The sequence below is a fragment of the Myodes glareolus genome, chromosome 4 (assembly GCF_982192425.1).
Source record: "Myodes glareolus chromosome 4, mMyoGla1.1, whole genome shotgun sequence".
Lineage (NCBI taxonomy): Eukaryota > Metazoa > Chordata > Mammalia > Rodentia > Cricetidae > Myodes > Myodes glareolus.
The window spans coordinates 33,663,931-33,672,271 of NC_142029.1; the positions used below are offsets into that span (position 1 = coordinate 33,663,931).

At 48.1% G+C, this 8,341-nt stretch overlaps 1 long non-coding RNA gene across 1 annotated transcript; it reads left to right on the forward strand.

Moving 5' to 3' along the window:
- Positions 1-3,966: 3,966 nt before the first annotated feature.
- On the forward strand, positions 3,967-7,704 carry LOC146894600 (uncharacterized). The gene is made up of 2 exons (XR_015001790.2): positions 3,967-4,048; positions 6,070-7,704. It is a non-coding gene; the product is annotated as an uncharacterized LOC146894600 (long non-coding RNA).
- The last annotated feature ends 637 nt before the right edge of the window (positions 7,705-8,341 follow it).

An 8,341-nucleotide genomic window follows, 5' to 3' on the forward strand; every position in this document is an offset into this window, starting at 1 on the left:
GAGTAAATAAATAAAATTGAAATGCATATAGTAAAATGTACATCCTAGTGCAACCTCAAATGATTGACTTGCCTTGAAAAATGGAACAATCTGCTTTATTCTTAGGGCAGCCTCATATAAAAACTAGACAAGGTAGAATCTGTACAGGGTTGACATTGTCCTCAGGTTCCTCTGCAAGCTGGAATAAGCCCCTGCCTGGTGAAGAGTGCTTAGTACTCCTCTCCTTTTGGGCTAAACAGAGCCTTCCTTTTTAGCAAGGAGGCTGCTAAGGTGGCATCAGGCTATTAATGGGGAAAGCATTTACTTTAGATTACTAACACTGTAAAGTAGATCGGAGGCCCTCTATGTCTGGCTATTAGAGATGTTAATTAAATATTTATAATATCTAAATTAGCATACTGAAAGCTCAATTCATCAATTTGTTCTGGTCTGTTTGTAAGGGGGGAAGAAATAACTCCAAATGTCCCTGAAGAAAGATGCTATGTGGGTCAATAGGAAGATGACTGAACACTTGATTATGATTGTGGTAAACTTTTTATTTTGATTTTATTTAAAGGAACTTGTTGCAGCACCTTGCCTTAAATCATTTACCACAGTCAATAGACTGGAGTGCCATGTATTATTCATTACCTAGTGAAAATTTTGCTAAGGTACTTTCATGCTGAATGCCTGATTGATTAATTGATTACTTGATAGTTATTTCCAAAAAGTTGAGCCTAGATTTCATGTGGACAGTGGGACACTAGAGGCTGAAGTCCTTGGCGTTGTCCACTGCTATCCAGGCTGCTGAAGTCCTAGGTATTTCTACACCTTGCAAAGGTACCTTGATAACAGAGCTGTTTTTAGGCTTCGTGGTTAGTAATTAAGAAGAATAATTGGATCTTCCAATGAATCTGTTAGGCAAGTGACTACTTCTCCCTAGTCCTGTGTGGAGAAACCAATGTGAATGCCTAAATGTCCATGGCTTCTGGATGCTTAATGGGTATGATTCTTATGAAGAATAACAATTACTCTTTATCTCATTTTTAACAAACAGAATTCATTTGTTTTTCCTTTATTTGCCTGTCTGTATATGTGCATGTGAGTGTAGGTGTCCAGGGAAGCCAGCAGGGGACATCAGATGCCCAGGAACTGCAGTTAAAGAAGCTGTGAGCCACCTGACTCGGGTATGCTGTAAGAGCAGCAAGTGTTCCTAAGTGCTGAGCTAGCTCCCCAGCCCCTCTTTATCTCATTTAATTATGGGGAAGTCTAGAACAAGAAAGGCAACTGACATGTTTTCAAGTATAAAGGAGACTAGTTGCACAGGAGGCCCCTTCACCAGAAGGAGCTGTCTGGCTAGCTCCTCTCCACTCATCCAGGTATGGGGAAGCGCAATCCAAAAGGAAGTTTGCAATTTATACACACACACACACACACACACACACACACACACACACACACACACTGGTCTGACTGGATCACGATCATTTCATAGGTATATCCCTTCTTTAAAATGAAAACTCTAATAAATAAATAAGTAACTAAATGATAAATAAAATAGTAAGCCTTTGGGGAGACCCTTGAGTTAGTCTGCTATACTGATTATTAATCTCTCTTCTAGGTATGTCGTTTGCACTTCCTACAGATTGGTGAGCAGATCCCTTTATAGGACTACATCTGTCTCCCTCTCCCCACAATCTGTCCTACCCTAGGGGGAGGGCTGGCGGGAAAGGGTTAAAGGTTCTCTGGTCGAAATAGCCCAACAGAAGGGGCCCCAGCCCAGAGCTGAAATCTAAGTCTAATGACCGCTGCCCTTCACCTCGCTGCTGTCCACAGGCCGGACCTGCGGCCCGGTGGGGGCCGGGACCAGGACAGGACACAATGTTCTGCGTTTAACATTTGAACTTCTCCTATCCGAGGCAGCAGGCCGTTTTGTCCTGGGGTCGCTGACCCTCGCTCCCCCATCAGCTGCCCTGAAACCTTAATTGAATGACAGATGGTCATTTTCGGGGGCGCCAGAAGCTGCACCGGCCAGTGGAGGAGCTCAGGACAGGGCGGCCTTGCTTGGGCTCTGCCTGCCGGGGGTGGGCGGCCAAGGCAGCCGGTGGCCTGCAGGGCCTGGGGGCTCAGGGTGGATCTCAGCGGCTGCACTCGTTGGCTTGTCCCTGCTCCAGGAAGAGGCTGTGGCCTCAGGGGCCGCTTAACCGGGTCCTAGCGCCCCTGTCTGCCTGCCAAGCTCCGAGTAGTCCAGTACTACTAGACTAGTAGTCCAGTAGTAGGCTAGGTTGGGCCTCTAGCCCTCCATTTCTAGGCCAAAGTCTGGCGTTCTGGGTCCTCTGTAGACAAGATCCGGCACGTGTGCACCCCAGGTTCAGTTCCAGGGCCAAGAGGCTCAGACCAATCTGACTCCGCCGGGACGAGGTCTGCAGAAAGACTGACTCTGGGCTGTCTTCTCAGCGAACCTACCTCCAGATTTGCCAATCCATGCAGGAAGGCCTGGCAAGTCCCGAGTGGGGTTTACGGCCTGGCAAGGCCGGGGTAGGGTTCCACCCTATTGTAGAGAGCTCTCGGAATTCCCTGGTTTGACAGAGATAGGTAGGTAGGTAGGTAGATGATAGATAGATAGATAGATAGATAGATAGATAGATAGATAGATAGATAGATAGATAGATAGATAGCCCCAAAGACTCCTGGATGCACCACAACCCAACCCCAGAGCCTCTACCGCCCGCCCGCGACCTAGTGTCCTATTTCTTTAAAATAAAAGCTGCGAGCCCTACAATTACTGGGATTACAGTGAGCGGGTATTGATCTGCAGCCTGCATTGTAGGATAAAGCAGACTGGCGGAGGCAGACGTGCAGCCCAGCCACCACCACCCCTCCACCTCCTGGTCCCGCAAAGCTCTTTAAATGTGTGTGTGTGTGTGTGTGTGTGTGTGTGTGTGTGTGTGTAAGTGCGAGTGTGTGTGTATGTGTACGTTTCTAAACGTTTGATTTCAGACACACTATTAACACCTGCAGGGGGAAAAAAGGAGGTGGGGGAAGGAAAGAAAAGAAAAGGGCCCCGTCGCCACACCTCCCTGGGGTGCCCTTGGGACTCCCAGGCCTGAGCCAGCTAGACAACCACCTTCAGCCTCTTTTTCTTTTTAATGCTTTTTTTTTAATTACTAGGGAAAATATACACATAAGCAAAAAAAAAAAAATCCTCCCAACAGGCGCGAGCGGGGGTGGCGAGCAGGCCAAGGAAGGCGGTAACGCAAGACTAATGCACAGATAGCTGACATCAACTTCCGTCAGGCAGCTCCGGGAGATCGAACCTTTCGATTGTAACTGGGACAATTTGCATAGTGATTCCCTTTCAGAGCTTTCTCGGGTCCGTAACTAGCGCAGGCAGCTATTCAAATGCAAGTTGCGTCCCCAAATGCGCGGCTGGCCTGAGCAAAAGGAGCAGCTCCACGCGGGGCGAGCCGAGACCAGCGCTGGGGTTCTGGGTCACCTCTTTTCTCCCGATTTCTCCCTCGCTCTTCGGTTCCTGAATTAGCTGTTTATTTATGACTACAAACGAGTGTGAACCAGAGAGACAGCGCACGAGGGAGGAAATGGATGTTTACCCGGACTCAAAGCTGAAGCCGAAGGAGTGCAGGGGATTTGGGGTTCTGAGTGGGATTCAGACCCTGGGTGCCAATGGGAAGCCAGTGGGCTTTCTTGCCCGCTTCCCTAAACATCGCGACCTCGCAGGAATCCTCAGGATGGTGAGCGGCCGGCCCCGAGCTTTGGAGAAAGTGACGGCCGCTGCGTCCCAGTCTTTAAAATGAACGCAAAGAAAGGTACCTGCGATGAACACTGGTTACTTTTTCCGGTTCTGCACCCGGAGGGCGAGGGGTGATTTACAGGTGAGGGGTGGGATTGGGGGCTTAAAATGGGGCTTCTCGTTTCTTTGCTTCTCATTTGAAATTATGCAAATTGACTCGGGTTTCCCTCTCTCCTAGGAGGCAGAGCTGAAACCTGGTCGCGTGTCAGAAGCAACCTGCCGTGAAATCCTCTAATGCGCACAGACTCGCCCTCCGCGGTAAGCCAGCCTCGTAGGTCCACCCAGCAGTGGACTAAGAAAGGGGAGTCAGCGCAGCCAGGTGCTCGAGGGTGTGCCACGCGGGTCCTTTGCTGAGCTCGTGGCCACGCGTATAGGGTGGGAGCCGGGGGCGGAGGGCACAACCCGTTTCAGGCTCGGGAAACGGAAAGGGGGCGCCCCCCTCCCAGACTGCCTGCGCGCCACCGTGGGTAACAGGTCCTCCCCCACGAGTTTAAAGCAGCAAATGAGAACCGAGAGCTGGCCTCGGAGCAGGGTGTAAACGCGAGTGGCGGGTACGCGAGCGCGCGGTTGAGCTTTGCGCGCGGTTCTATTCCCGAGCAGCGCGCCGCGGCCCCGCGCACCTGCTTTGTGCGTTTTCTACAAACCGAGTGGGCAAGATCCACTCCTTTGAGCAGGCCCCCAACTGGAATCTGTCTATTCTTTCCCACTTCTAGTTGACGTTTCTACACCGCCCAGGTTACTCCGTTGTTCCTAGGAATCTAACCCAACCTTTTTAAAGATAACCCAGCCACTGACCTTGGCGCTCAGAATGTTGTGGCAAAAATCACCTCGTTTACTTCAGCAGTGGCTAAATTTATTTTGTTTTGTTTTAAGTACTGGAGGGAGGACGTAGGTTATTTAAACCTGCAGACATAGCCAAACACATTTTCAAATATTCTTCTCATGTTGCTTCAGTGCTAAGAGCGAGCAGGGAGCTTAATGGTCCCCGCTTTATGCAGGATGCACAGAATATTTTTCTCGGTTTTTTGTTTGTTTGTTTTGATAGCTTTGAAAAACGTAGACTGTTTCTGTTCTTTTCCTAACCGATTCTTAAGAATCCAAAACAGTAAAAGTAAACGTCTGTTTGAAATTGAACGAAGAGAAAAGCAGACAGGTTGGAGCAAATAAATCCAACATAAATTAAAAGCAAATTGGACAAAGCAAGCGAAACTATGAAAAAGATATGAGCAATTAATATCTGTGGGGGAAGCAGGTTTAAAAGCTGAAATCTCTAGGTTTTACTCCCAACGCAAACGAAGCCAAAGGAATTAAATACGTAGGTTTGCCCTTGTGTATCTAACCGAAGACAAGAGGCCTGCCCAAAGCCGTCTTGATCAAGTGTGCACTCCGAGGATGTTAAAAGACAGATTCACTTCAAGACACTTGCATACATTTTCAGTAAACTACAACCAATTAGGGAACCTTTAGTTCTGGCGGGAAACTATTTTAATTTTATATCTGCCTTTGGGGGGGAGAAGCAAAGCCTGGCAGTTATTACTAGTTCCTGTGGAGTTAATTTAATGCAAATAGTCTACTCTCCTGTCAGCACAGGAGAAGTAGAAGCCCCGGGGGGTCAGGAATGGCCAGTCAAGTGGTGGAGAAGCCTAGCGGCTCTGGGGACAGACCGGAGACTCGGAACCAGCATTGGGTTGGTTGCTTCTCTCCCTCTCCTAAAACTGTAACTCAAGATGTAAGTAAAAGTGTTTTCATTTTTTATTGATCCCACTAACATCTTTCATTATCCAGTATGTAGCCACAGCAAATTATTGCTCATTTGATACCCAGAATTCTATTGACCATGGCTTTCGTCGGGAGGGAGAATTCTAACTCCTGATGGCTCTGAGCTCAGAGCTGAGCCTGGAAACACGTAAATCCAGCTCTGACCTGCAGGAATTGATGGACAGGTGTGGGTGACATGGAGCCGCGTGGGCATGCATAGAAACCAGCTTTTTACTCTGCTGGCCTTGCCCCCATTCAGGCAAAAGGTCAGTCCCTTTGGAACAGACAAGGCTACTTGCAAGACTGGGTATTCGTTGGTAAGTTCTTTCCAGCTCTAGCCAGCCCGGGGAAGAAAATCAGACAATGGAAGATTTCTCCTCTGGCTTTTGGGTGAAGCCTAGCCCACAGCAGGAATACTTAAAGAAGCATTAAACCATGCCCCTTCAACAAAAGATTCTTTATTTTTGTGTTTGAATATCATTTCCTAAATTTCATACTCCTCCCACTCTACAACATTACAGAGAGGTTAGCGTGGACTGAGCGACCTGCAATGAGTCTGCTTGGCAGTGGGCACCCAGCCTCCATGACAGGAGCCACGACTTCAACGCCCAACTATGGTAAAGAAGAACCTCTGCCTAGAGAATACCTGACCTTTGACCCTGAAACTCAAGGCCCGAGGTTGCTAGAGAGAGGCTGGTCCCAAAATGAGGCCTGAGCAGAGGGCCTTGAGGGCAGTGGGGAAGACCAGATGAGTGCTTCAGGAAGCTGGATTTTGGAATATGCCTACCAGATCTCCAAGGAACTGATGCCACTCTGAGGCAAGAGACCCGGAAGACTTGACCTGCCAAAGGCTGCCTGCCCTTCTCCTTCATATCCTAGTGAGGGACCTTCTCACTGTCTCCAAATAGGGGAAGGTCGCCTCACTCAAGAGAGAACAAGCACAGTTGGATCCCTCCGCAGAGCCTGTCCTATTTCCAAGGAACAAGCAATTCGATCCATACCCTTCTCCTTCAGCCCTGACACCTAGAGGGTCCAAGGAAGAGGCATTCATTTCTACAAGTACTATGAGCTAAGCCCTCTAGGCGGATTTCAAGAACAGCAACAGCAACAACGAAAAGAAGAAGCAATTAAAGGTTCTCTAAATGAGCCCCAGCATGTGCCACACCTCCAAAGAGCTCTGATGCAAAACCTGAAGGTGCATTTAGGGGCGCTAAGGGACCTGGCCCGGATATTGTGAAAAGTGTGTGAAGCCACTGTCAAGAGGCCCTGTTGTTCCAGAACAATGCAGTAAAAATGTAGGAGTGGGCACCACAGACAGCACGCAGAGCGGGGAGTGAAAGTGAAGAGACTCCCGTGGATTCTGACACTCAACTTGAGAATTTGGGGAGTGTAGAGGGACATACACACTGTGGGCTCTTTTGTTTTTCTTTCAAAACACTTAAAAACAAACGGAACCTGGCTGTTGGTGCAATTATGAGATGCTCAATGCAGTATATTCCTCACGTGTACCCCCAGCCACTACACTTATATCTACTAGCCTAGGCTGGTGTGGAAAGCAAGCAAGCAAACAAACATACATTTTGCCAATTCCAGCAGCTCTGAAAGCCAAGCCAAACAAACAAACAAAAGATCACACACAGAGACCTAGGGGGAAGAGGGGAGGCAGACTGCAAACAGTTAGTTGTTCCTATACCTGTGGCTGGCTGAGTTCTAGAGCTGTGGAGTCCCAAAAAAGCAAAGTAGATCATCCTGAATGCAGAAGTTACCTTGGGAAACAAAACTTGAGACCTGGGTTTGAGGTCATGTTGGGGTCACCCAGCATTTCTTTGGAGCAAGGCAGAGCTGAGAGCTTTTCAGTGGGACACAATCTGAGATTGAGAGACGTCTTCTAGGAGCAGCAGCAATCACCTGGGTGGGGGAGGGTTAAGAAGTGCTCTCGCCTCTCCTCAGGGGACTCCTGACTGGGGCACTACACTTCCCAACTGCCTTATCAGCCCCCTCAGGGTTTTGCCAGGCAAATGAAACTCAAAGAACTCAATAGTAAATTATTTTGTTCAGCCTTCTGTCTTTTTATGAAAATAAAAGCCAACACTTTGTCATTTTTAATCGCATAAGCAGACAATAAATCTAATTTTGATATTGATTTTTTTCCAGAATCAAGTGTGTTTTTTTTTCTTTTACAGTCTGTTGTGTTTCCTTTCTGAAAACACTCTTTGCTTGTGGACCTTGTGGGAATGAGGCCCGTGCATTCAGTGTGTGTGTGTGGAGGGTGTTTCTCTGAAACACTAACCTGACTATGGACTTTTCTCGGTGGCAGGAAGTTCGGGGTTGTTTTAACTATCCGGAGACCGGTTTCAACTTAGCCACTCTTATGTTCTGAAATAGAGCTAAGGTTCAACTGTTGATTTTAGTAGTTATGACCTCTGCGACTAATTTTGATATCCTCCTTTAACTAATAAAATAAAGTAAAAGAAAAGCAAGCAGCACGCAGAAGTCTTGCTAGTGTGGGGAGGTCGGCAAGGCATCGCAGCTCTTCCGGACAAGTCCAGGCTCCAGCCAGATGAACCTTGGCAGAGAAGCTCACAGCAAGGGACCACCAAAGAACAGGTGATCCCTTTGCTCACCTGCCTTCCTTCTTCAAAAGCAAGACTCCTTGATGTTGGTGCTAAATGGAACTGGCGCCTTTCGTAAGAAAGTCTAGAGGTGAGGACTGTAGCAGACCCCAGAAGAGGGGTAGTGAAGAAAGCTAGAGGCACCGAATAAGACTAGGGTGGGAGGGAAGAGAAGTGGGGG